Raw genomic sequence first — 27,696 nt, 5'->3', positions numbered from 1 at the left:
AACTGTTCTGCTGTATTTGGGTGGACGGACAAATGAGGTGTTGGTGAAACTCCTGCCTCGATTAAGCTCTGAACACACCTGAACAGGCCAGCAATTGGGTTGCCTCTCTCCACAAGATTGCACGATTTGTATTTCTCAGTTGTCTGCACTTGGGACTGATTCTATCTGACCTTTAAGTCAACAGGTAATTACCGACAGCTTACAGATATTTATCGAAAAACGTATTGCACACCTTCGGTTGCTACTTGTTTCGATTTTTACTGAATGTTCAAATGGCTCTGAGCACTATGGGACTTAACTGCTATTGTCATCAGTCCCCTAGAACTTAGAACTACTTAAACCTAACTAGCCTAAGGACATCACACACATCCACGCCCGAGGGCAAGATTCGAACCTGCGACCGTAGCGGTCGCTCGTTTGCTGAATGTCATCATGCACAAGAACAGTACGGAATCTAGGCAGATACATAAAGTGCGATACGAAAGTACGTGCACATACTGGAGAAGCTGACGGAGAACCGAAATACAACTTTGAAATACGATCTTATGGTCTTGGAAGTAATCTTGAATCAGTGTAAACCGTGAAATATCCAGAACAACAATGAAAATCAATACACAACCGCCTTAAGGTCACTAACTTGTCAGTTCGTTTCGATAATCGATTTTTTTATTTTAATAGTAAACTGATGCTTCGATTTTCTTGTATAAAACAGCAGTTCAAGAACTGAACTGGAAATTGGGAAGTTGCTTTATACATACCTGTTTTCATTAGACTCCTGTTCGAGAAGCAAGTGCTATAAAACTGTTTTTCAGGTTGGCAGTCCTGTTAGAAGACATGCGTTGTGATGCTCTTGTGTTTGTCTTGTATGTCTTTGGTTTTCGAGCGTTCTTATCTTAATAAACTTTTCTTTTGTCTGACTTACTACTATTTTTCATGACTGACAGTTTTTATGCCTGTAATTTGTTTTAATGTGGTGCAGTTAGCAGGTGTGATGTTCTACGCGTTGCTAGGAATATATTCTGGATTTAATATGAGACAATCACTGTTTAAATTGAATGCATGAAAGTGTCTGAAGCTGAAAAGTGGGTCCTGGAGGCAACTAAGACGCCAGAATAACAAGGAGAAACAAGAAAAGAAGAGAGAAGACGAGGAGCATGTAAACGAAGATTATACAACCGGAATGTATTACGGACAACTGAGGTGAGTCATAGATCAAATATAACTACGAACTAGCTTTTCTGGAAATTAAATTTTATGACATATTTATTTTATACATAAAAATCTGTTTGAGGTAGAGGTCTCAAATTTTGTAGGATGTTTCAAAGAACTATTTGGAGGAAATAAACTAAGGAACCTAACGTACTATCAACAAGAAGGAAAATACAACTTGATTAATTATAAAAAAGTAATCTTAATTTTATCGGACATAAATACTTCTAGAATAAAGGCTTATGGTTGAAATGACATGATTGTAGTCTACTTTTTAGGAATACATGTTGATAAGGTGTACTTCAAATTTAAAGCCACTAACTAAGGTCCATAGTGAATGTAAAGATTCCAAGTATGTATCGCCACATAAAAATGTAGTTTACTGATCTTCACAAAAAAGTCTGTGTGAAAATCAGTATGATTAAGTGTGTAACATAATGTCTTGTCCGACAACTTTCATCCTACTAAGAGCTCGGGATTTATCTGTTAGAACCTTGTAAACTTTACGAAAATTGTTAGCGTTTTTCCAGGCTTTCACAGGCAGATTACCGTAAGGTCAGCAAAATTAATATATCACTTAACATGCGTCGTCGGCTGTGGATTACAACCAGTCGGAACACCAGCACACCTTCCTATGCACGTACGTGATGTACCCAAAGCCACATATCCCAGTCCAGCGTTCGGAAGGTGATGTCCAATTACACGTCCATCTTACTCACCTGATGTGACTCCTCCTAAATTTTTCGTATGGGAGTATCAGAAGCCTCGTGTACGCCATAAAAGTTACTGGCATAGAACCTTTCAGTGTCTGATAAAATTCGTGCGATGCCTGAAGTACCTGATACAGTGTGCCAGAATGTTCTACGAAGATATTAAGCTGTGTTGAACGTGGCTGTCGCTCTTTTGAACACCTCCGGTAACGCACAACATTTTTAAGTAAGCAAAACACTGCTGAACTTCAGGCGCGTGTGCACCTATTTCCTTGTTATTCCTGACGTTCCAAGTTTTCACTGGATCGGGATTACTTCCAAAACCGTAACTTCCAATTCAAAAGTTGATGTACACTAATGGCCAGTGAAATTGCTACACCAAGAAGAAATGCAGATGATAAACGGGTATTCATAGGACAAATATATTATACTAGAACTGACATGTGATTACACTTTCACGTAATTTGGGTGCATAGATTCTGAGAAATCAGTACCCAGAACAACCACCTCTGACCGTAATAACGGCCTTGATACGCCTGGGCATTGAGTCAAACAGAGCTTGGATGGCGTGTACAGGTACAGCTGCCCATGCAGCTTCAACACGATACCACATCTCATCAAGAGTAGTGACTGGCGTATTGTGACGAGCCAGTTGCTCGGCCACCATTGACCAAAAGTGAGAGATCTGGAGAATGTGCTAGCCAGGGCAGCAGTGGAACATTTTCTGTATCCAGAAAGGCCCGTACAGGACCTGCAAAATCCGGTCGAGCATTATCCTGTTGAAATGTAGGGTTTCGCAAGGATAGAATGAAGCTTGGAGCCACGGGTCGTAACACATCTGAAATGTAACGTCCACTGTTCAAAGTGCCGTCAATGCGAACAAGAGGTGACCGAGAAGTGTAACCAATGGCACCCCATACCATCACACCGGGTGGTACGAATATTTGCTTCCAATGTCCGTTCACCGCTATGACGCCAAACACGGATGCGACCATCATGATGCTATAAACAGAATCTGGATTCATCTGAAAAAATTACGTTTTGCCATTCGTGCACCCAGGTTCGTCGTTGAGTACACCATCGCAGGCGCTACTGTCTGTGGTGCAGCGTCAGGGGTAACCGCAGCCATGGTCTCCGAGCTGATAGTCCATGCTTCTGCAAACGTCGTCGAACTATTCGTGCAGATGTTGGTTGTCTAGGAAACGACCTCATCTGTTGACTCAGGGATCGAGACGTGGCTGCACGATCCGTTACAGCCATGCGTATAAGATGCCTGTCGTCTCGACTGCTAGTGATACGATGCAGTTGGGATCCAGCACGGCGTTCCGTATTAGCCTCCTGAACCCACCGATTCCATATTCTGTTAACAGTCATTGGATCTCGACTAACGCGGGCAGCAATGTCGCGATACGATAAACGGCAATCGCGATAGGCTACAATCCGACTTTTATCAAAGTCGGAAACGTGATGGTACCCATTTCTTCTCCTTACACGAGGCATCACAACAACGTTTCACCAGGTAACGGCGGTCAACTGCTGTTTGTGTATAAGAAATAGGTTGGAAACTTTCCTCACGTCAGCACTTTGTACTTGTCGCCAGCGGCGGCAACCTTGTGTGAATGCTCTGAAAAGCTAATCATTAGCATATCACAGCATCTTCTTCCTGTCGGTAAAATTTCGCATTTGTAGCACGTCATCTTCGTGGTGTAGCAATTGTAATGACCAGTAATGTGATTAGACTCCTGTATTAGCTTCTGTGGTTTGATCCCAAGCGTTTGAATCAGCCTCTTAATAGATTTCCATCTCGTTCTACGTAACGTTAATTGTCTTATTAGTTACTTTAAGTGAGATATAACGACATATATGAATCCACACAGACGTCATAGTTAAAAATCTTCCTGTGTCTGATGATTAGTAAAAAACCGAAACTAGTAACAATTATAAAGATTAGTAAAAAACCGAAACTAGTAACAATTACAAAGATTACCGTAACAGCTAACGATGGGCAACGTGACTTTCCACGTATGTATCTTTATTTTTCAAACTGCAGCGACAATTGTTGTAAGAGGCAGTTAAATGAAACAGAGACAGATAGAAAACACTAGGTAAACTGTTTATTATTTCAAAAGTAATCGCCATAACTGTTCCAAGATGCTACTCCAGGCGAGTGCTAAATGAATGTACGCAACGGAGAATAATAAATGCTAAAATGTAGATTTGGCCCTGTCTGACTGTGTGCTCAACGACGAAATCCAACCTGCAGGTGAAGTCCAGAATCGTATAGGTTCGCAACAGTACAGTGCCTAACTGTTCTAACTATAAACTCTTCTGAGAGCAAAGACACTAAGTCCGCCTGTCACAAAAAAGGTGATATCGAGCGACCGTCACATACGGGCGCTCACAATGGACAATTTCGTTTTTACAGCACTGGCTTCTCAGCAAGACGTGGCTCCCCACCATCGTAATTCCGAAAACGAATCATATTCCCGAAACCACGGAATAGTCTCCCTCTCCACAGATTCTTCCGAACGCCGACCAACCATATTTTAGTCTTTTGTCGTGCAGCGCGGAAAGTTTGGAGGGAAGATCTATACTCGTACAATGGTACGCTTCAGAGTAAAAATCCTTGGAAATAACCCAGCCTGGGTGGTTTCCGAGGTGGCGCTTCTTCGTTCCTCTGAGCTGCGTTCAAGATTTTCAGCATTCGGAAATGTTATTCGGTTATCCTTCCGGCCCCTATTGCAATAGCGGCCTGCCGTCACCCTATTGTGCTCCAGAGCTCAGGTGCCACTACGTCTGTCTAGTTACTTCCTCTGTTTAAGCATGACCAACACCTTTATGGGCCTTCTACCCAGAGATTGAGTTCTGCCTGCCGTTTCATCTGCACTGGTATTCCAACCTCTACTAGTATAGGCCGTTTCTATAACAAAAGCCACTCCGTCACCTTTTATGCAATAAGCGTTAATAATTATTTACAAGACATACTTGACAATGTCAGTCTACTTTATATATTCATATACACGATGTACAACCTGTCACATGATACCTAATTGTGTTTGTAGATCATGGCAAAGTACGTGGATGAGTTCTTGTAAGGTACGGAACTATAGCCACCTTACACTGTTAATACATTTATCCCACTGCGAGGCAAGACAGTCAGTGCCTTCGGTGCATTTCCCTACAGATCCATGATTGTACACACACGTTCACATCCTCGTCCGCATCTAATCGACAGACACTACTGTCTTTCTTCAGGGCTTCAAAAATATGGAAATCGCATGTGGGAGAGGAGAGATCGAGACTGAGTGGAGGATGCTTTAGGGCTCCCCAGCGTAGTCGATTCAAGCTTGGCAACATGTGGGCCCGTTTCAAAAGTTTACTTACTTTTTTCCACGTCTGTTTTCCATTTGACTGCCCCTTATACCTACGGTATAGCGTGCGCACATGAGGCATTACCGTAATCGTAGTAAATGCGTTCGAAAGCCCCGGGCATGGGTGTGTGTGTTGTTCGTAGAATAAGTTAGTTTAAGTAGTGTGTAAGTCTAGGGACCGATGACCTCAGCAGTTTGGTCCCTTGGAAATTCACACACATTTGCACTCACACCACCTGTGCGTCGCAGTGACCATGAGGACGCGATAATACATCCAGAATACAAGGATCCTCTAGCGCCGGCGTCAAAGGACAGTTGATCATGTCCATAAGACTATTATTTTAAAGACACAGATTATTTATTGCGAATTTAACTACTGAAGTGTACACTGTGAAGATACGGATGGAGTATCAAACACTTTGAAGAGAAACCTAGAAGATTGATTTAGGGTGTTCACCACTATGACACTACTTTCCTTCTACAGGATGTTTTACACTAGGACATTTCACCATAAGATATTAAAGAGTGCAATGTTCAAAGTATGTTAAGATATAGATTTGTTTACTTCCGATAATGTCTCGAAGACCAAAGGCTAACGATCTCAAATGTTCGAGTAAAATCATGGTTCTTCCGTTTCAAATTTTCATCAGTGGGCCATGAAAATTTGACACATTCACTGAATTTTGTTCTTGTGTATTACACTTTATTTTAGCTTTATTTCCTCTCTTTATCTTTAAAGGGATTAAGTAAGTCAAATGAAAAAAAGTTAACTTTAGATTTTTATACGGAAGGTCATTTACATCTGAAGAAACGAGATAGGACACAAAACTCAACATTATGGGGCAAGTTTAGAGATTCCTCACCCCACAAAAATTTTCTTTCTCTCTTGTATTGTTCTGAATAAGTCATCGTAGTTCAACGCATAATTTTTGTCAGGTAGTTGTTTGGAAATTTCTCAGTTCGAGAAACTGAAATTTTTGTAATCAATATAATCATCTACGTAATGTGATGCTTTGGATTAACTAGTGATATTTTGTTATTTATGACTTTTAAGATTTCTCAGTAGAGTTATACAGGGCGTTCTTAGTTCGTGAATCCTTCTGGAATCCAGACCGTGATGTACGAAGTAAACTGCTTATATTAGGTCTACAACTGTGCTTCTCCCGTTTTGCAATAGACGGCAGTAGCGGCAAGTGGGGTTCAGATGGTTGGTCATAGGTGTAATCCAATAACCTTAGGCATCTGTAAACATAATGCGATAAAAATATTAGTCGATTTGTGATTGCATCATAAGGTTATTCACGATTAAGTACGTCAGCTTACGCACCCTTTTCTCGCCATCTGCAGGAAGTTTTAATTTTCTGCTTTAACATGACGAAATCTGCGGCTGTGGCTCTTAAAATGCTTGGTAAGACCAATGGCGAGAGAACTGTTGGTGGAAGAACGTGAAGAGAATGTTTTCAACGCCTTAAGAACGGCGATTTTGATGTCAACGATGAGCATGGTGGTGGAAGACAGAACGTTTTCGTAGCTACTGGAACAGACGAAGACAGTCACAGGACATCATTATCGAAAGCAACTGTTGCGTTCAAGCCCAGCACTGTAACACAAACGGCCACAATACAGCAACAGACACGTAAAGGTAATATTAAAGCAGGTCAGTGATCGACTCCATGTCGCAAAACCCGTCAAAATATACATGGTAACGAGAAGTCCTATCCCTCCCGCCGTATTCTCCATTCGTTCCTCTCTCTGACTACTACCTTTTCTTCGATCAGTGGCATACAGTCTGGCTGACCAGCACTCTCGATCATATGAACAAGTGCAAAATGTAATAGATTCATGGACCCCTACAAAAGACGTGCAGTTCTTCCGCCACGCTATTCGTATGCTATCCGAAAGATGGGAGAAAGTTTTTCACAATAAAGCCCCGAACTTAGAGAAAAAAACGGCGGAAGCAAAGTTGTAGACCTAGTACTTAAATGCGGTACTGCAACTGAGTGCCTACTGGTGCAAGAGTGAGCTGCCAGTCACGAAGAAAAGATGAAATATTACTGTAAGTGACGGGGATGCAAAGTATTTTCTTTAGACAAATAAAATAGCGTACGTAAATCTACATTGAAGCGGAAATCTTGCTTACTATTAGTGTGAGAACACTATTATTGTGAATTAAAATAGTGGTAATGGCACAGATAAGAAAAACGGGGCTTTCGTTTGAACTTCACTACGATGTGGACCGTCTCAAGCTTTCGTCTGCAAAGAAGTCTGGTGCCATTTCAGCTCTCCCCCCCAATATTTAGCAACCGTCGAGCTATGCTTGATCACAATTTAGCAGCTAGATTAAACAGTTAACTGAGATACATTCATCGTGCTACAACTTCGTATTTCAAGTACGGGAGCTAAACCCATATTTTAGCCACTCGACGTAAAATACCAACACTACGAACAACGATGCTGCTGCGCAAAACTTTGTAATCGCTGCTGGGTCGTAGGTATCCACCTGAGCAGCTGTTACGGACATTCGAGTTATGAGCCTCGCTGTCACAAGTATAGGCCTCTGGTAAAATATTTGACGGGAGTGTTAATACTTAATAACTTCCGGTACGGAGGAATGGGGAGGAGGCTTTAGTGTTACTGAAGAGCGCGTATGTTACTCGCAACCACCATGGGTGCGGTATACCTACCGTGTGTACGAAACTCACGAAAGCAACTCGTTCCCGACTTCTGGAAGTTTCTGGAGGACTGGGACATATTAGGAAGGCATGAATGCAATCCAAATTTTTATTTTGCGTTGTGTTGCGTAATTCCTTTTCAAACACAGTACTGCTTATCGATCATTTACAATAGTAATTTTATTTCCTGTACATCGTCTGCCATACTTCTCCCCCAATTATCCCCTTTTAGCACTTGCTAATCTGGATACAACAGGTGTACCTTCTTCTTCTAAGACTTTCTCATATTTTTTTCGCTCGTTCGTTTTTAATTCCTTTTAATCACGTATGTTATTTGCCCATCAAATTTTTAAGATTATTTAAGGTGGCAGTGGTAAAATACAGGGAGCGTAAGGCTATTAACAATTTGTACAGAAAGCAGATGGCAGTTATAATAATCGAGGGCATGAAAGGGAAGCAGTGGTTGGGAAGGGAGAGAGACAGGGTTGTAGCCTATCCCCGATGTTGTTCAATCTGTATATTGAGCAAGCAGTGAAGGAAACAAAAGAAAAAATTCGGAGTAGGTATTAAAATCCATGGAGAAGAAATAAAAACTTTGAGGTTCGCCGATGACATTGTAATTCTGTCAGAGACAGCGAAGGAGTTGGAAGAGCAATTGAACGGAATTGATAGTGTCTTGAAAGGAGGATATAAGATGAACATCAACAAAGGCAAAACGAGGATAATGGAATGTAGTCGAATTAAGTTGGGTGATGCTGAGGGAATTAGATTAGGAAATGAGACACTTAAAGTAGTTAAAGTGTTTTGCTATTGGGGATCAAAATAACTGATGATGGTCGAAGTAGAGAGGATATAAAAAGTAGACTGGCAATGGCAAGGAAAGCGTTTCTGAAGAAGAGAAATTTGATAACATCGAGTATAGATTTAAGCGCCAGGAAGTCATTTCTGAAAGTATTTGTATGGAGTGTAGCCATGTATTGAAGTGAAACATGGACGATAAACAGTTTGGACAAGAAGAGAATAAAAGCTTTTCAAATGTGGTTCTACAGAAGAATCCTGAAGATTAGATGGGTAGATCACATAACTAATAAGGAAGTATTGCATAGGATTGGGGAGAAGAGAAGTTTGTGGCACAACTTGACTAGAAGAAGGGATCGGTTGGTAGGACATGTTCTGAGCCATCAAGGGATCACCAATTTAGTATTGGAGGGCAGCGTGGAGGGTAAAATTCGTAGAGGGAGACAAAGAGATGAACACACTAAGCAGTTTCAGAAGGATGTAGGTTGCGGTAGGTACTGGGAGATGAAGAGGCTTGTACAGGATAGAGTAGCATGGAGAGCTGCATCAAACCAGTCTCTGGACTGAAGACCACAACAACAACAACAACCGCAACAGAAAAGATTTCATTTTCTTCTTCTCCAGATATATGTTCATCCACGTATTCGAAATAATCCTTAATTTCGGACATACACTTTTAACAACCTTTCTTCCAATTCGTATCAATATTTGATACTAGTATATTTTGCTGCATTAAACTTTCCTCGTCTCCGTCAGTTTTCCCGACTTCGCCCATCCTATTTTCCCATCACAGCCTAATGCAGGACGATCTCTTCTTTTTCTCTTGTACTCCCATGAGTCTCCCACTGGGTGCACCTCATGTTTGTTGAACTATAATTTTGAGTATACGAAAAATTTCAGAAATCTCAGGGCTGTCAATTCGACTAAATACCTAGGAATTACAATTACGAGGAACGTAAATTGGAAAGACCACATAGATAATATCATGGGGAAGGCGAAACAAAGACTGCGCTTTGTTGGCAGAACACTTGGAAATTGCGACAAACCAACTAAAGAGACAGCCTACATTACACTTGTCCGTCCTCTGCTGGAATATTGCCGCGCGGTGTGCGATACTTACCAGGTATGATTAATGGACGACATCGAAAAGTGCAAAGAAGGGCATCTCTTTTCGTGTTATCGCGCTATAGGGGTGAGAGTGTCACTGATATGATACGCTAGATGGGGTGACGGACACTGAAACAAAGGCGGTTTTCTTTGCGGCGAGATCTATTTACGAAATTCCAATCACCAACTTTCTCTTCCGAATGCGAAAATATTTTGTTGACACCCATCTAAGTAGGGAGAAATGATCCTCATAATAAAATAAGAGAAATCAAAGCTCGAACGGAAAGATTCAGGTGTTCCCTTATCCCACGCGCCATTCGAGAGTGGAATGGTAGAGAAGTAGTATGAAAATGGTTCGATGAACCGTCTGCCAGGCACGTCAGTGTGAATTGCAGAGTAACCATGTAGGTGTAGATGAACTAGCTTGTGTTTTCAGCAAAAACTGTCACATTGGAGGAACACATCGAATACACCATAATCCATTATTAGTCTGTAAGGAGCCACCAGTGGCCAAGAACAATGCCTAAACACCGAGCGAGGCGGTGAAATGGTTAGCACACTGGACTCGCATTCGGGAAGACGACGATTCAAACCGGCGTCCAGCCATCCTGATTTAGGTTCTCTGTGATTTCCCTACATCGCTTCAGGCAAATACCTGGATGGTTCCGTGGAAGTTCACGGCCGACTTCCTTCCCCATCCTTCCCTAATCCGATAGGACTGATGACCTCGCTGTTTGGTCCTCTCCCCCAAATCAACCAAGTCAACCAATCAGTGCTAAACAACCTCAAAAAATTTTGTTTGTGGAGTTCGTGTTCACCCTGAGTAGCTGATGTCCAATGACACTTCGCAGCACAAGAACGTTTTAAGTAAGTTAGTTTGGCCTACATGATTTGGGAAACAAATGTTTCATAACTTTTGTGATTACATCATGTCAATTTAAAAACTGTGGTTTAATCTTCAACCCAAGGCATGACAGATAAAAAGTAAGAAAGAGATATTAAAGGTGAAGAGAATTCCGTCCCTCACATCTCGACATATTTGTTCCTGCAGACACGCTGCTTGTCTTTCATTAATAGCCGCGCGGGATTAACCGAGCGGTCTCAGGGGCTGCAGTCATGGACAGTGCTGCTGGTCCCGCTGGAGGTTCGAGTCCTCCCTCGGGCATGGGTTTGTGTGTTTGTCCTTAGGATAATATAGGTTAAGTAGTGTGTAAGCTTAGGGACTGATGACCTTAGCAGTTAAGTCCCATAAGATTTCACACACATTTGAACGTTTTTTCTTTCATTAGTTGCTCATCCAACTGTCATCTGCGTCTTCTCAAAAGCTACACCTCACAGTCTAAGGTTTTGCGCTCCTGTGCTACAATAAAAAGTAATTGTACACACCAACTTGCGACTGCATAGATTCCAATGTTAGCTTCAGTAACATCCCTGTTAATTGGCGACATTCAGCCAGAACTGCACTGCCAGGGGAGAGGTTGGTTGGACGGAATTTAGACTTTGGCAATTCGCAACATTAAAGAACGTGAGTTATACCCCAGACACTCGAAAATGATGTAGCCGGAGATTGGAGTACAAGTTGGAGGCAACATCTTTTGGTAGCGGTGGCAGTTCTGCAATCGCCGCCTCTGCAATCAGGCAACGTTGTACTACACCCGCCCGAAGGGCTCTCCTTAACGCGAAGCGGGCGGCTGGTGTGTTCCGTGAGGTAAGCCCCCAGCTATCAGTTCTCTGATTCACAACCGCCGCACCTCTTTTATCTGATGGTTGCAGCCCTGCGGCGCCACTTTGTTTGCCGTTCTGCGCTCCGAATAACAGGGCAGGTAGTTAATGTTAGGGAATGCGTTGCGATCACCTCTGGCCCTTTATCCTCGAAAATCACTGGCCTGTTAAGAGCGACCAATTACGCTAATGCCGACACTGTTCTGCAGAATAGCAGGGAGAGGCGACCAGATGGAAATCGTTGTCTTGTGCCTCTTTTGTAGAGGAGAGAGGCAGATGCTGTGTATTTGCAGATGACATGTTGTCTTTTAGACAACTGGAAAGAGTAGTTGTTAGTTAAATTTTGTGAATGCATAATTTTTCGGTTTCCAACATTCTGGCGGTGTCAGAACACGAAGCTGAGCTCCCCTGTAATTGAAGAGTCGTTATAAGCTTTAAATAAGAGCACTGTACATATTAAGTAATACATTAGACATTACTTAGGCAATACAGAGTAGGAATGTGATAAATATGTAACACAAGGAAATAATAATACTCTGTCGTTTCATAACACACTTTTGTATGAAAAAATTTTACCTAGAAAATTTTACATCGAAACTCCGAGATTTTCTCCATTAAAATAACGGTTCTTGTGGCCCAAGTTCACAATTCTGTAAAAATTTTGGCTAGTAACTAAAGCCACAGTATAAATGTTTAGACTTTCTTTGGCGCATTTGTTGTTGTTGCTGTGAAAAAACAAGTTTCTATCAAACATGACGTGTCGATAGCAAAGAAGATAGTGTTCTGAGATGTAATGCATGTTTGTTGACTATTTCATTCCTTACAATTTTTCACCAACTTGAATGTAGGTAACTGAAATGCAAAATGTCGGTTCATTTTATAAGGTAATATTCCTTACGTTAAAAATTTATTTTCTTTTTGAAATTATAAATACTTTTTTAAAAATGGAAATAGCATCAAATTTATTTGTCAAACTGTTATTGTGACGTACACGGAAGTGTTAGGGCTGGGGTGAGTGGTGCGTGATCATAATTTTAAAATCTTTATGTGACAGCACAGCAGAGATTTTATATTACGAAAAGTCTTGCAAAAACTTGCAAGTGCAGTGCATTACAATACAACTGGCTGAATGAAAACAGATATACCGGAACAGTGTAATGCCCCGTCAATCGAGGTAAAATGCAAGGACCATTACATTAAAATACAAAATTAGTTAAATATGCCCAACGATACTAACCGTAATATCAAAAATTAATGACATAATAAAATTACACTGGGGCAACCAACGGAATGAGAGCAATTTAAAAAGACGTTACAGATTCCAAAATGAATTGACTTTGCATAGGGGCCGGAGCACTTACTATAACAGTGAAAAAATATAGCCTATATCAAGTTTGCTGTGAAAAATCATCCCCGCAATCTCTGACAAACAACATTGCGCCAAGAAATCAGAAACATAAAGAGGCTTAAGAAATGTAGTTACAATTCAAGGTTACAACAGGATGAGAAAACGTTTCCATACAACTTTCGCAGTAGTTTTTACTAAAAACCGGGTTACGGGCACAACATCAAAAAGAATACGCAAGGTTCAAAACTCACTGATTGGAAAAGGGACCAGAGCGGCCGTTCAACACTAGATTGAAGACACTAAAATATGATGAGTGTTTGCTTTGCTTAGAACTGCTTACACCATCAGGCAAAATATGCAGTAATATTACACAGTGGCTCACAACCTTCAGTAGTAATTAACAACTCACCAGGAACCGACAATGGTTTTGTCTGAGAAGCAGGAACCATGGAAGGACTGGCCAAGATGGTTTAACTGAACATAATTTACTATGGCATTTTATTAACAAAATTACTGTACATTATATAACTATACTGAACTGAGTGCAATTCTTGTTCTAACAATGACAAATATTAAAGAGAAAAAAGACAGTCAGGCAATAGGTTAAATTAACACGGTAAAACAAAACCGTACAAGGATCAGGAACAAGATATCTGTTTCCTGTTGATAGGAGCCACCTTTACCTTCAGGACAAGGCCGTAGATCGAAGTGGAAACATAAAATCGGGCACCCTTCGAACATCAAAACAACAAAATCTTAAGACTACAATAAGAAGGCAATACAAATGAACAACATAACTTAATAAGGCTGCACTTACTAGTGTGTCCAAAAGTGGTCATTCAACGGACAACTCGAGTAGACGATGCCGCACCGTCCGGTGCAGCCAACGGACCTCACCCGCCACCGGGCCTGCCGGCCTGGGTCAACGGACAGCCGAACTAGGGCCCACACACAAACGCCGAGCCAGATCAGCCACAAACCAAATTACAGTTGAACTCCATAACATCAACACATCAACAGTTATTAACCAAGTGAGACACAATAACCTGCATATACACTGAAACGTCCTGACAAAATAATATGTCTTAAACGTTCAGGCAATTTGATTAAGCAAATGCGGATGAGTTCTGAGGGGCTGTATGGGTTTGACAGGTACTGATTCTTGTGCAACATGTTTTCAAAATATTTCACAAGACTGGAAAATTCAGATTGTTCGAGATGTTTCATCATTATGATGCTATGTTTTACTCTGTCTTGAGTAGCTTGAGACCAATATGCTGACAGGAAGGCATGATAAAATTCTCCTTCACTGTGACAATCGTCAATGACCGATCGCATTCTTACAGCTGGTTCATTCTCTAAATAGCCACATATAAATTCTAATCTGTGCTCTAATGATCAGTTGGGAGGAAAACAATGAGAGAATTGATGAAGCCATGCTTGTGGATGAATCTCGTTGTCGGAATTCTTAAATGTTTTGAATTTACGTCTAGTAATAAACAGCTTATAGTCAAAATCATCGTCTCGGCGAGTCGCATATCGGTCATTGTTACGTCGTGTCGGGGGTTCCATCTCGAAATTCGGTGTACCTTGCCAATTTATTTCATAATTTCCGAAGTGCCCTGTGTTATTATTTTATGGCTGTTACGTATTTCTATGTCCCTCTTCCTGTATTGGAGCGCAAGTGTCCTCTGAAATATGTAATTCTTGTATTACCTGTGTCAACTGATCTTGTACTTCCAGGATTTCTCTTTTGTACTGTGTATTGATTTGATTCTGAGTTTGTTTGGATTTTCTAATTTGTTCATACTAATCTATGTCAGTGAAAGCTACGGGTCTTGTGTCATTCAGATCATCATCTACCTTTGCAGATAAGTTAGTGAACTGATCCGAAAGTTCGGATTCTTTCTCCAATAGTGAACTGATTTCTTCAGTGTATTTTTCTGAACCAAGTTTCAGAGTGTCCATTTGTGTTGAAATCGTATCTACTCTGTCCTTTAAGTTTTCCTGAGTTTTTGCAAGTTGTGTAACCGAATCGGTAGATGCAACTGAGTAAATTTTAGCATGCAAGGTGTCGTGATATTCATGAACAATAGTTTACAGTTCTTTTATGGCTGCTTCGTGATTCTGTAATGCATTTTCATGCCGCGAAAAAATAGGTTGAAAATGCTCACAAATTTGTGTTTTTACGTCATTACAGACTTTTTGACATTTATATTCGATTTTAAGTCACTCTGCAGTTAAATCTTCACGTGTTTGCTCAAGCGTTTGTTCCATTGAGTCTAACTTTTGAAGCTGTTGCTGTGTTTGTCTCTGGTATTGTTCCATTGTGTCTAACTCTTGAAGATTTTGTTTCATTGTGTCTAACTTTCGCTGTGTTTGTCTCCGATTTTATTTCATTTGTTGCATTAATTGCAATAACAATGTATTAGTGTCTGGAATCTGTTCCTCTATGCTTTTCAGCAGTGCATTTGCACCGGCAACATTCACATTTTGACAACAGAAAATGTGTCTTGACTTATTTGAGGAAACGGTGAGGACCCAAAACCTGAATCTATAGTATTTGCAAGATTGTGTGCTGTCATTTCGGATTCCTGAGGCGAGCTGTTGCCTTCCGATCGATCGATAATGCTTCCCTGTTCACTAATTGTTTCATTGTCTACACCATTATTTGCCGTCCGCTCCATTTCCCTATGCACAATTACCAAATTACTACGCTGAATGTTTGTAAATTCATTACACGGTGGTGCTGATAACCTACAATCGTCGTCACTATCATTTCTCAATTTACATTGAAGCCAAGTGTTACGTACTTCACACGATAACAAGAAAAGCACAATATGAAGTGCAAAAACAAGAAAACACATTAGCAAAGCACCGAAAATAATATCTCGTTAATTGGAAGCGCAACTGCGAAATACTTGGTGCAAATCTACATGCATGCCACAACTGTTTTACTGTTCAACAATGAAAAACTACAACTACAAAGGAAATTCTCTCTATAATTACGGGCTAGCAATAAACAATAGCTACACTAATTACACAAACTACAAGAAAAAATTAGAAGATTCTAGTCAGGTATCCTCGGCTAAGGGTCGACATATGAAACGTCCTGCCAAAATAATATGTCTTAAATGTTCAGGCAATTTGATTAAGCAAATGCGGATGAGTTCTGAGGGGCTGTATGGGTTTGACAGGTACTGATTCTTGTGCAACATGTCTTCAAAATATTTCACAAGACTGGAAAATTCAGATTGTTCGAAATGTTTCAACACTATGTGATCAAAAGTATCCGGACACCCCAAAGACATACGTTTTTCATATTAGGTGCATAGTACTGCCACATGCTGCCGGGTACTCCGTATCAGCGACCTCAGTAGACACTAGACATCGTCAGAGAGCAAAATGGGGCGCCCCGCGAACTCACGGACTTCGAACGAGGTCAGATTATTGGGTGTCACTAGCATCATACGTCTGCACGCGAGATTTCCACACTCCTAAACATCCCTAGGTCCACTGTTTCCGATGTGGTAGTGAAATGGAAATGTGAAGGGCACATACAGCACAAAAGCGTATAGGTCGACCTCGTCTGTTGACTGACAGAGACCGCCAGTTGAAGAGGGTCGAAATGTGTAGTAGGCAGACATCTATTCAGATTCTCGCACAGAAATTCCAGACTGCATTAGGATCCACTGGAAGTACTATGACAGTTAGGCAGGAGGTGAGAAATCTTGGATCTCATGGTCGAGCGGCTGCTCATAAGCCACACATCACGCCGGTAAATGCCAAACGACGTCTCGCTTGGTCTAAGGAGCATAAACATTGGACGATTAAACAGTGGAAAAACGTTGTGTGGAGTAACGAATCACGGTACACAATGCGGCGATCCGATGGCAGGGTGTGGGTATGGTGAATTCCCGTTGAACGTCGTCTGTCAGTCTGTGTAGTGCCAATAGTAAATTTCGGAGGCGGTGGTGTTATGGCGTGGTCGTGTTTTTCATGGAGGGGGCTTCCACCCCATGTTGTTTTGCTTGGCACTATCACAGCGCAGTCCTATAATGATGTTTTAAGCACCTTCTTGCTTCCCACTGTTGAAGAGCAATTCTGCGATGGCGATTTCATCTTTCAACACGATCGAGCACCTGTTCATAATTGCACGGCCTGTGGCGGAGTGGTTACACGACAATAACATCACTGTAATGGTCTGGCCTACGTAGAGTCCTGACCTGAATCCTAGAGAATACGTATGGGATGTTTTGGAACGCCGACTACGTGCCAGGCTTCACCGACCGACATCCATACCTCTTCTCAGGGCAGCACTCCTTGAAGAATGGGCTGTCATTCCCCAAGAAACCTTCCAGCACCTAATTGAACGTATGCCTGCGAGAGTGGATGCTGTCATCAAGGTGTAAGTAGGCTGTTTAGGTTTTCTTATTGGTAACGCCACATAGCGCTCGGTATGAAAAAATCACTGGCTGTGCCGTGTGCAGTCTGTGTTTAGTCTGCATTGTTGTCTGCCATTGTAGTGTTGGGCAGCGGCAGCTGGATGCTAACAGCGCGTAGCGTTGCGCAGTTGGAGGTGAGCCGCCAGCAGTGGTGGACGTGGGGAGAGAGATAGCGGAGTTTTGAAATTTGTAAGAATTGGTGTCATGAACTGCTATATATATTATGACTAGTGAGGTAAATACATTGTTTGTTCTCTATTAAAATCTTTCATTTGCTAACTATGCCTATCAGTAGTTAGTGCCTTCAGTAGTTTGAATCTTTTATTTAGCTGGCAGTAGTGGCGCTCGCTGTATTGCAGTAGCTTGAGTAACGAAGATTTTTGTGAGGTAAGTGATTTGTGAAACGTATAGGTTAATGTTAGTCAGGGCCATTCTTTCGTAGGGATTTTTGAAAGTCAGACTGCGTTGCGCTAAAAATATTGTGTGTCAGTTTAATCACAGTCGTGTATAAATTTTTCCAAGGGGACGTTTCATAAAGGCATCTCAATATTGAATTCCATTATTATTTATGGAGGGTGCCACAAATTTGTAAGTCATTTTCAGCCTGGTGTCTGGATGCTTTTGATCACTTTCTGTACATGAGGGGTAGCCTGCAAGGTTTTACTAGCAGTAAAGCAGCCTGCAAATATATACTTACTTACATGCGTAGGTCTCCTCAGATAAGGAGAAAACTGAACTGCTATGCTTATAAGTAAATGATTACTTTGTTACACTTATTTTAAAACTATCAGTGAGAATAAAAATAAATATTATCTTGTAAGATCTAAACAGGTAACACGATTTAAAGCTCCTTGGAACAAGTGAGGGAAAACAACCGTATGGCTCAGTGATTATAACAAATTTCTGGTCACAGCTCAACTAAAATGAGCCTAGCCTACAATATAAAGGACTCTACTTAAGTAAGACAGGGTGCAGACTACGCTTTGATAACCGATAACAACTTGGAACTCAAACTTTACTTATGTGACTTAGCATTGACATTGAGATTGGATCACCAAAGTGACAAGCCTGACGCAAAACGGGTAAGAGGTGAGCGTAATTGCTAATTGATTTCAAACAGTTACATCTGCCAAAGATGGCCGCCAGCAGCAATGCAACATCAGCGAGGTGGTGTGGCCCTAGACACTGGGTCCATATTTACTATCAAAAACAGTCTGGATCACAATTTATTTATTACCGTGACTGGTTTCGACCACTACTGTGGTCATCTTCAGACCAATGAGTAAGAGCCTTACTTCTAACTCATTCTTATTCATTGGTCTGAAGAAGGCCACAGTAGTGATCGAAACCGGTCACCGTAATAAATAAATTGTGATCAAGACTGTTTTTGATAGTAAATATTTGTAACACATTGATCACTGTTCACTCCCTCTAGGTATGCAAAAGTAACTGGGTCCATATGCTCGAGCTACAGTTTTACGTCCGCGGCTGATAACAGCAGAAAACCGCTTCGGATTGATTTAGCAGTCCCCGCCGAGGCGTACAGAAGTGCCCGTCCACCAGCATAAGGAGGCCAACTAATGCCACCCAGCGGCAGCTCGGTCAGGAAAGCCAGCAAGTCTCCACGTGCGGCACTGAGCACTCTTTATACACTTGCTGCCACAAACACACTCACTGCACACGGTCAAAACGCTCGCTGCTCAATCCTTCCCTCACCGATTTGGAAACCAAAACTAGCCAAGGAGGCAAGACCGTAAAGATAGGACAACTCCAAAGATATCAAAATAAGAATCGACCGCGACATACGAGCCGCACCGGCTGGATTATGATTATCGTTTCCTCCTACGTAGATAGGCGTAAACAAAATATTTTCTCATCCGGAGGAGAAAGTGACTGAAATTTCGTGTGGAGATCACGCCGCAACGACAACGCTTTTCTTTTAATGATCCTATATCATGCCCGTGACACTCTCTCCTTTATTTTTAGAAAATGCAAAATGTGCTGCTCTTCTTCGTACTATCTCGAAGTACTCCGTTAATCCCATCTGTAAGGATCCCACACTGAGTAGCAATTCTCTAAAAGAGGACGGGCAACCGTAGCGTAGACAGCCTATTTAGTAGATCTGTCACATCTTCTAAGTGTTCTGCCAATAAATCGCAGTCTTTGGTTTGCCTTCCCCACAATATTTTCTCTGTATTCTTTCCAATATAAGTTGTTCGTAATTGTAATTCCTACATATTTATTTGAATTTACGGCCTTTAGATGTGACTGATTCAGAATGTAATCGAGGTTTAACGGATTCCTTTTAGCACTCATGTGGATGACCTTACACTTTTCATTGTTTAGGGTTAACTGCCAATTTTAACATCATACAGATATCTTTTAAAAATTGTTTTGCAATTTGTTTCTATCGTCTGATGACTTTACTACACGATAAACGACAGAATCATCTGCAAAGAACCTGCACGGCTGTTCTGATTGTCTCCTAAATCGTTTATGTAGAGGGCCTTCTGTTTTACTCGATGACTTTCCGTCAGTTACTGGGAACTGTGACCTCTCTGACAGGAAATCACGAATCCAGTTGCACAACTGAGACGATATTCCATAAGCGTGAAATATGATTACACGCTGCTTGTGAGGTATAGTATCAAAAGCCTTCCAGAAATCGAGAAATACTGAATCAATTTGAAATACCTCAATAGCACTCAACGATTCGTGTGAGTAAAAGGGCTAGTTATGTTTCACGAGAACGATGTATTCTAAATCCGTGTTGACTGTGTGTCAATACACCGTTCTCTTCGAGGTAATTCATAATGTTGGATCACAATATATGTTCCAAAATCCTGATGCATATCACCGTTAATGATATGGGCCTGAGATATATATGGATTGCTCCTATTGCCTTTCTTGAATATTGGTGTGACTTACGCGACTTTTCAGTCTTTGGGTACAGATCTGGCGTCGAGCGAGCGGCGGTTGTATATAATTATTAAGTATGGAGCTATTGGATCAGGATACCCTGAAAGGGACCCGACTGGTCTATAGTGAGGACCGTAAGACTTGCTTTTATTAATTGAGCCTACTCCGAGGATGTTGGCCACTATTCTCGATTCGAATTTTGGAATATTCACTTCGTCTTCTTCGACGAAGGAGTTTTGAAAGGCTACTTTAGCGTCACTGTCATCGGTAGTTTACATTGCCATCGTATAATGGAGGGTGTTAACAAATTGCACCAGAAATGAGAGAAACGGTGTATGACACCACACATCCTACAAGACGCTGTCCCAATTCGCCCCACCTAGGAACTGCTAGGTGCCTTCTAGGTGCTGCGGGAACAGACTGCTCAATACCAGACTGCGCCTGGCTTGCCGCATTTCACTCTGTGAACAGCACACGCCTAGCTCTGTTCAGGTGGCTGTTTAAACTGCTGCAGGCCTGTTCAGATTGCTGTAGCTGGGAGTGTTGTCTTGTGATGGCCCATCATCCCCACAACTGTCTTCGAGACCGAGGGGTAGGAATGAGATTGGAAAAGTAGCACACGTCATTGCACTGGTTACTAACATGAAGGTTGCCCTAAGATCCACATTTTATGCAGTCTTTACATAACAGTAAACCAAGAAATTGTCACATTAACAACACACTAGACAAAAGTAAAAAATAATTCTCTGGTTCCATTCTAGTAATATTAAGAAACGGTCTCCGTCAAATATGGTTTAGTCTGCCAGATATAAACTGTAAAAATACTTCTGTACGTTGCGTCCCTTACCAGTAATGTAATTGGACAGATGAACCGTACGACTTGGATCAGACCTTTGAAATAGCATGGAAGTTTGTGCATGAACGTAATAAGTGCACCGAAATTTTTAGCAATAATATGATCCGCTGGCTTCAGTGACATCGGCCATCTTCCCATGTTATAGCATTGAGCAATTTTTTCATGATTCATTCTTAAATTTTTCCTTGCCCATTTCCACATATCTCGGATCTGCATAGCGCTAAATTTCTCGGAAAACAAATAGTTCAAGAACCGCACATTTGAGTGGCGTGCATTAGGCTTGAATAGAAACATGAGATTGCGCAGAGTATCCATGTGCTCTCCACGGACATCGGTGTTAAACGAGTAGTTCAACTAACACAAAGACGTATCCCACTTAGTTTGGTAACTGTGATGGAAAGCGATGAGTGCTGCACTTGAATTTCAGTTCACGCGCTCTATAGATGAGGGGTTAGGGTAATCAAGTGTTGCAATGGTATGCGTTATTGCCATATCGAAACAGAAGTTTCTAAACGACTCTGACGTAAAAAGCAGTAGCATTATCCGACACTAGAGTCCTACATGGACCAAAAATTCAGAAAATACCCTTCAGACATTTGATAGTGGTCGGGACGTTCACGTAACCAGCAAAAAAAGCATTCACGTGTCTACACACACACGAGCTAGAAGCGGGTCTCCTATTTTGACCTAGGAAACAGGGTAACTGTTTTGAACAATATCAGAGGACAATAAACCATGCCAGGTGTTCAGCGCTGATTTACTAAGGCAGCAGGGATCTACCAACATCTGGATCTACTTGTCTGTCCCTTTCCAAATGACATTTATATGAATCTTCATCGTCATCTTAAAATTACTTAAATGCCCTCCTGTGCGTGTTTCGCAACGATACTGAGACGAGCACGGTACAAGTTCCGATGGTAAAACAATGTAAACCCCATGGTGTCCCTGGGCAGCGCAACACAAGATATTTTTCACCATAACATAATACTTGACTGCCTCCACCTTTCTAAAACGCGCTTTAATGAGAGCAAAATGGTGTGTGCTTCTAGTAGCTGGGCAATGTACTCGAAAAAGGTGAGTAAGCCCTTTTAATATCGGCACACCACTTCACCTGGTGTGATACCAGTTACCTACATGAGTTCGTCTTCCTGCGTATCTGCCTCATTTTCAGTGGAAAGGTGACCTCGACCATCTGCAACAACGTTCTCCATCTCTTGAATATGTTTAACCTGAAAATACGGATATCCCTACCACCCACTGGTGTGCACGCCATGTTCAATTCAGTCACGTGAACGCCATTCTAAGGGTTTGGTTACCAGATTCTAGTTGAAAGATTCGGCGCTCTGAATACATTTTAAGCTTAATCAAGCAAATAAAATAGCCAAGGCCCCAGTTTCACACACCGAGTGCTGAGCTTCCACAGACTAAGGCCCCGAGAAGCACAAGCCACCGGCCTCCGCTCCATTAAAATGTTACTGTGCCAAAACCGCAGTCACCCCAGATCTTGAAGCATATATTTATACAATAACCTGCTTTCCAAAATTGGACATCGTCAGTACGGGTGCACTTGCCAGAGCAGTTTTTAGGCCTTCAGACGATGCTACTGAGAGGGACTGCACTCAGACTATTTCCCTTCCGTCCTTAGTTAATACCGAGAATGGTGGCGCATTGGTTAGACACCCCAATGTGTGCTTCGCCTGTCAAACACCATTCCTTATCTGATTTATGTTAGTTATTTTTGTGTCAGATTTATCAGCTAGTTGTAGTTACTAAAGGTTTAATAAAACTTGTTATTATTTTGAAAATTTAAATACGTCGCTGTTCTCATTCATACTCTGTGGGACGGCAGGTAAAAGTTGATCATTTGTTTGTCCGCCGTTTTTCTCACGCGAGCCTGGCTACTAATCTTGTTGTCAGCCAGAAAGCGAAGAGAAATAATACTGACCTTAGCTTCCAGTCTGCACGACCACATTCTGGTCCAGCCCACTGAAAGAAAAGTTTCTATCAAAAATTGCTCTGAGCACTAGACGACTTAACTTCTGAGGTCATCAGTCGCCTAGAACTTAAAACTAATTAAACCTAACTAACCTAAGGACATCACACACATCCATGCCCGAGACAGGATTCGAACCTGCGACCGTAGCGGTCGCTCAGTTCCAGACTGTAGCGCCTAGAACCGCACGGCCACTCCGGCCGGCTAAAAGTTTCTATCCTCCTCAGGACTATGATTTTAAATAAAAGTATAGAGTTCCAATCAAAATTGTATTTTGTTGAGTTTCTCACATACAACACTTGGAAATTCAATAGTTTCAATTGAAAGCAAGTCTTTCTATTCTGACAGCACATTTAGCAGTTCAGAGACGACCTCTGTGGTACGTTCCTACCAGATTGTCTTCCGCCCTGACTAAAATTACTCAATGAAATACTGCTGTATTTATATAGGTACCGGAGCGGACGGCAGAGGGAATATCTGTTGTCTACGGCTATCTGCATACTGCAGCAGCCTCCAAACGATTGCTTTCTCGAGCACATAAACGTTAATAATATAGTTACAAATTACTTCAGAAACCTCTTAATTTTTACTTGTATTCAGTTAAGTTGTGTGAAATCACCGAAAACGTTTCAGCTGGCTAGAATGAAATGGAACTAACGGTAGATCGTTACCTCTGAACCATATCTTTACTACAACTTATGTCGGTAGTTATTAATACTACGACTCTCAATTTTGGTATAGCTCTATCATTTGGTATGTTTTATCATCCACTTTAAACAAAATTCTCTGTCATTAAAATTAGAGGTACATAATCCACAACAATTGAGAACATTTCAGTTACAAAATATGTTTTTACTTAATTACTCAAAAACTTAAGAGATAGCTTAACGTGGTTTCTCAGTTATTATTTTTGGGGTGAACTGAAGTATAAAACAAATTTTCATGTTTCTAAGTTTACTATTTAGCCCCTCTGATTTTTCCTAAAAATGTGAATTCAGGTGTTCATTTTTGTTCTATGGGTCTGGAAACCTGCACCACTTATTTATGAGTTCTAAAGACACCTTCTGAGTAAATTCTGAATTTCTAGCTTCATCATTTAGCGCCATTTATTTTTCTCTTAAATCGGCCTTTTTACGTAAACTCTTAAGTCTAGAACATTAGGACTTGGTATTTGGAACATTATAAAACTAAACTATATTTTAACAAAGTTTTAAACACAAATTTTGATTTTTAATTTCATCCTTAATTGTGGTGCAACACTTGCGCTCTACGCACAGACGCGTTAAGGTGAGGTGGCGCTGCTAGCAGTGAACTGGGGTAAGAACCGGCACACTCGCTCGCCTCTGTATCTCACACATGACACAGCGCATGCTTTGCTTCAACCCCCTCTACTATTCACCGTTTTCATTTTATTGTGGTGGTAAGTGAGTAGGTTCTTTCATATATACGTGTATTTATGATTAAAGTGAGCGACAGCTTGCAAAAGATGATAACAAACTGAAAAAAATAAATTACTTGAGCTTTTTTAAACGGTCAAAGATTAATTTTCTTGATGGTTAAACGAATAAAAATCGCTGTCTCTCTTGGTGATTATTGTGGTGATTGATTAGGTGGCAGCCGGCCGCGGTGGTCTCGCGGATCTAGGCGCGCAGTCCGGAACCGTGCGACTGCTACGGTCGCAGGTTCGAATCCTACCGCGGGAATGGATGTGTGTGATGTCCTTAGGTTAGTTAGGTTTAAGTAGTTCTACGTTCTAGGGGACTGATGACCACAGCAGTTGAGTCCAATAGTGCTCAGAGCCATTTTAACCATTTTTGATTAGGTGGCTGTCAAGTAATAGGGAAGAATGAGAAGAAGGATTTTTGGATTTTGAGAATAGAGTTGTCTGTAGTTGTGGGTTTGGTGAATCCTGTGAGTTTTGTGTGGGTAAGTGTTTGCAGAAGAAGATGACGTGGAGCAGATGGGGAAGATTTTGGTTTTCCGTGGTTTCTCTTAAATTTTTCACGACGAACACGGTGATGGTTTTGTGCCGTGGCTGGCTAATGCTATGCATTTGATTAAACCTTGGTTGCTATTCTGTGTTTAGTCTCACGCGGTTATCGCGATTATGCTGTTATCCTCTCTTTCCTCCGGTGGCAGCAGCAGTGTGTATCGATATTCCCACCTTCGACTATCTTTGGCCTGGTGCTTATACACTCCTGGAAATTGAAATAAGAACACCGTGAATTCATTGTCCCAGGAAGGGGAAACTTTATTGACACATTCCTGGGGTCAGATACATCACATGATCACACTGACAGAACCACAGGCACATAGACACAGGCAACAGAGCATGCACAATGTCGGCACTAGTACAGTGTATATCCACCTTTCGCAGCAATGCAGGCTGCTATTCTCCCATGGAGACGATCGTAGAGATGCTGGATGTAGTCCTGTGGAACGGCTTGCCATGCCATTTCCACCTGGCGCCTCAGTTGGACCAGCGTTCGTGCTGGACGTGCAGACTGCGTGAGACGACGCTTCATCCAGTCCTAAACATGCTCAATGGGGGACAGATCCGGAGATCTTGCTGGCCAGGGTAGTTGACTTACACCTTCTAGAGCACGTTGGGTGGCACGGGATACATGCGGACGTGCATTGTCCTGTTGGAACAGCAAGTTCCCTTGCCGGTCTAGGAATGGTAGAACGATGGGTTCGATGACGGTTTGGATGTACCGTGCACTATTCAGTGTCCCCTCGACGATCACCAGAGGTGTACGGCCAGTGTAGGAGATCGCTCCCCACACCATGATGCCGGGTGTTGGCCCTGTGTGCCTCGGTCGTATGCAGTCCTGATTGTGGCGCTCACCTGCACGGCGCCAAACACGCATACGACCATTATTGGCACCAAGGCAGAAGCGACTCTCATCGCTGAAGACGACACGTCTCCATTCGTCCCTCCATTCACGCCTGTCGCGACACCACTGGAGGCGGGCTGCACGATGTTGGGGCGTGTGCGGAAGACGGCCTAACGGTGTGCGGGACCGCAGCCCAGCTTCATGGAGACGGTTGCGAATGGTCCTCGCCGATACCCCAGGAGCAACAGTGTCCCTAATTAGCTGGGAAGTGGCGGTGCGGTCCCCTACGGCACTGCGTAGGATCCTACGGTCTTGGCGTGCATCCGTGCGTCGCTGCGGTCCGGTCCCAGGTCGACGGCCACGTGCACCTTCCACCGACCACTGGCGACAACATCGATGTACTGTGGAGACCTCACGCCCCACGTGTTGAGCAATTCGGCGGTACGTCCACCCAGCCTCCCGCATGCCCACTATACGCCCTCGCTCAAAGTCCGTCAACTGCACATAAGGTTCACGTCCACGCTGTCGCGGCATGCTACCAGTGTTAAAGAATGCGACGGAGCTCCTTCTGCCACGGCAAACTGGCTGACACTGACGGCGGCGGTGCACAAATGCTGCGCAGCTAGCGCCATTCGACGGCCAACATTGCGGTTCCTGGTATGTCCGCTGTGCCGTGCGTGTGATCATTGCTTGTACAGCCCTCTCGCAGTGTCCGGAGCAAGTATGGTGGGTCTGACACACCGGTGTGAATGTGTTCTTTTTTCCATTTCCAGGAGTGTAGTTTCCGGCTGTGCTGTGTTCGGGCAGTTGGTCGGCTGGCGTGGAGCAGCGAGGATATTTCCGCGGCGCGTTGTTTCGCCCACTGCTGGCCTCTATGCGGTGTCGGGTTGTGTGGAGCCGTTCCCATTGTTACGAAGTTCGTGGCTCACCGATCCTGGACATGAAAGTTGAGTTTTGACTTAATCTACCAGCAAGTCACTAGTGTTCCCATTGTCCCACTTGCAGTTCGTTGCCGGCTGTTGGGATATTCCCGCAAGCAGCAAGGTGTGTTTTCAAGTTGGCAATTTTTTGCCACCCTCCAGTGGAATTTAACTGTACTTGGTTATTTGAAGTGCACCAGCGGAATATTCTGCCTTGTGGCCGTAAACGTTCCGGCTATCTGCCCTGACCGTGGACGTAATTTGAGGTGTGTATTTTCCTCATCGTATTGCCGCTGTCCAGCACGGTGTGTAGTTTGACAGCTCAATGTATAATTGGTTGTGGGCGCCAATACCTTCTACGTTGTTCCATTGTACTCCCTGCTGTGTGCTGGTCGGGTGCAGCGGAGGTTATCTCGTCTGTGGGTCCGTTGACTGTCTGTCGGTTGGGTTTTCGTCGGATCGACAATGGTTGGGTAGACTGCCTGTCTCACCTAAGCGAGCGTCAATGTTTGAATGTCAGGCCGACCCTCGGAACTTCTGAGCGCCTTCGGGTGTACTGCCTTTTCCTGTTTTTTCTTGTTGTTTGCACTTGTATGGCTTCTAGCCGATTTTAAATTAAAGTTGTTCTGCTCTTAAGCTTTCAGATGGTTTGGGCCTTCAGCCTAATTTAAGGACTGTTTAATGCAAAGCCTTTGGCATTTTTAAAATTAAGGTTATTGAGTCTTAAGTGTTGGACCTTCAGCCGGTTTTGAATTTAAGTTCTTTGCTCTTAAAGTGTCAGTTTCTTTG

The sequence above is a fragment of the Schistocerca gregaria genome, chromosome 2, assembly GCF_023897955.1.
Source record: "Schistocerca gregaria isolate iqSchGreg1 chromosome 2, iqSchGreg1.2, whole genome shotgun sequence".
Taxonomy (NCBI): domain Eukaryota; kingdom Metazoa; phylum Arthropoda; class Insecta; order Orthoptera; family Acrididae; genus Schistocerca; species Schistocerca gregaria.
This window is presented reverse-complemented; position numbering follows the sequence as displayed.